Source organism: Garra rufa, chromosome 12 (assembly GCF_049309525.1).
Source record: "Garra rufa chromosome 12, GarRuf1.0, whole genome shotgun sequence".
NCBI classification, from domain to species: Eukaryota; Metazoa; Chordata; class Actinopteri; order Cypriniformes; family Cyprinidae; genus Garra; species Garra rufa.
Window position 1 is genome coordinate 7,908,882 of NC_133372.1, and position 2,854 is coordinate 7,911,735.

Consider the following 2,854-nt stretch of genomic DNA (forward strand, 5'->3'; position numbering starts at 1 on the left):
CAGGTGGGTTGAGGGTGAGCAGAGGGACTGTCAGGAGACAGAGGTGGTGGGACTGGAGCAGTAGGGAGGGTGGGTGGGAAACTCAACAGTCCATAAATGGCCTCCGTGGCCTGAACCGGGCAGACAGGAATCTCAGAACGACTGGACGGAACCAGCGGAGGCTCTGGAAGGCTGGGCGGAACCAGCGGAGGCTCTGGAAGGTCGGGCGGGACCAGCGGAGACTCTGGAAGGTCGGGCGGGACCAGCAGAGACTGTGGAAGGTCAGGCGGGACCAGCGGAGGGTCTGGGAGGGCAGCCATCTTGTGCAATGGCTCTGGAAGGGTGACTATCTTGAGAGCAGACTCTGGAAGGGCAGCCATTTTGCGAACAGACTCTAGAAGGGAGGCCATCTTGTGAACAGACTCTAGAAGGGAGGCCATCTTGCGTGTAGACTCTGGAAAGGCGGCCATCTTGTGAACTGACTCAGGAAGGGCGGCCATCTTGTGAACAGGCTCTGGACTAGCAGACATCTTGTGCGGTGGCTCAGGGCTGGCAGACATCTTGTGCTGTGGCTCTAGTTTGGTGCAACTGTCCTCAGTGATATCCACAGTGAAAGAAGAACTGCTCAAAATGAGTGCATAGTCCATAAAGTCCTTTAAACTACAATTGAACCTCCCCTCAGGGAACCATGATTTAATGGGCTCATTCAGTCCAAAACGGAATAACTCCTTAAGCATAACTTCATCATAAAACGGTACTTCCTTGGACAACTCACAAAACTGGTGAACATATTCCTCAATGGGTAGATATCCCTGTCGCAGATTAAGTAGCTGGTTGACTGGGTCCATGTTTGCGCTGGTGGTGGGATAAGGCTGCTGGATCCTGGTGCGGCGAAGTCTTCTGTCACAAGGAGGGTCAGAGACGTGCGGATCCATTCGCAGCATTTATTAGAGACAAAACAAACACGCAGGCAGAAATCGTAGTCAAAAAAACATGCAGAAAGGTCGGGGCTGGCAGCGAGAATCAATCACGGGAGGGAGTCCAGGAATCAAACACACGGGAAAACAAACACGGGAAGAAACGCTCAGAATTACGACCATGAGGAACGATAAGACTTCGCACGGAAGCTGTGTGTGTGAGTGGCATATAAGCTGTCCGTGTGATGAGCTGCAGGTGTGTGTGTGTGTGTGTGTGTGTGTGTGTGTGTGTGTGTGTGTGTGTGTGTGTGTGTGTGTGAATGAGCTGCAGGTGTGAGCAGTGATCAGTGCAGTGAGAACAGGGAGCAGGTGAATGCAGTGAATAGTGCAGTGGCTTGTGGGGAATGAAGTCCATGATGTGTAGTGCAAGAGTTAAATGACAGGACGACTCAATTTGTGACAGCTACATTGAGATACATTTCAAATTTAGTCTCAGAAGAAGAAGAAGCTTAAAGGGTTAGTTCACCCAAAATTATCCCATGATTTACTTACCCTTCCTTCTTTCAGATGAATCCAGTCGGAGTTATATAAAAAAAATATCCTGGCACTCCAAAGCTTTACAATGGCATAGGCGAGAGTTTCTCTTCATCAGTCCAAAACAAGTCCAACAAAGAGCATCCATCCATAATCCAGCTCCTACAACCAGTTGGCGAAAGCAAGATTAAAGTGATTATTACATTTTAAATATGGATATTTTTCTTTCAAAAACAGATCAATTCGCTACAGGAGGCGTTTCACCCCCCGGAGCCATTTGAGGCAATTTTTATTATGGATGGATGCACTTTATTAGACTTCAGGAAGTAAAATACCCACCTATTCCATTGCAGAGCTTGGAAGTGCCGGGATAATTTTTAATAAAACTCTGACTGGATTCATCTGAAAGAAGGAAGTCATATACACCTAGGAAGCCTGAAGGATGAGTAAATCATGGGCAAATTTTCATTTTTGGATGAACCAACCCTTTAAATAATAGATCGGTAAATTGGCTTTCCTAAGCTAACTTAATTAAGATAACAATATATTAAAAACATCCCCCAACTAAACAGTTGGTGGTAGCCATTGACTTCCATAGTATATATATATTTTTATACTATGAAAGTCAATGGCTACCGGCAACTGTTCATTCTTTAAAATAGCTTCTATTGTGTTCACCAGAGGAAAGAAACGTTTTCATTTTCACTGTTGGGTGAACTATTAGTTTAAGTGTTTGGACTTGACTTGGACTGTACAAAGTGGACTCTGAGCTAACACTAATGTATGGTTATGGTACTGTAGTGTCCACCAAAATGTTCTAAAATATAATAAATAATAAAAGAGACATTGGCATCATTGTGAAACCATAGTAAATTAACATGTAAATAATATAAAAATATATAAGATTAAATTAATAAAAATAAGTCAATACAACCCCTGTGATGCTGGGGGGGGGGGGGGGGGGGGGATCTTTTGCATGAATCAACCAGTTACGCCCTTTACAAATAAGCTAATCATCACAAATTAGTATCATTCTGACAGGCGCTGCACTCTTAGCCATGACACCAGTGTTGAAACACTTGGCATTTTGACTATGGTCATTTATTACAGAAGATGAGAAGGAGATTCTCTCAGACTGGTTCCTTTCCAATGGCAGCGGTCCATATTAACACATATGTCTAACTGATGTTTGATAATTGCTAGCATGTGCTAATTAGCCCCAAAGCTGCTGAGGAGGTCGCTGATGCCGAAGAGTGACATAGCGAGAGGGAGAGAATTGGGGCAAATTCCAAATGCCATTTTTTGTGCATTGCATAGGAATTGTCAAATATAATCAAATATAATTTCTTCAAATAACAGCGAGAAACTAAACCCTTGTAACCTGGGTCTAATTACTGTTCAATCTGCAAATAAATTTCTAGTAA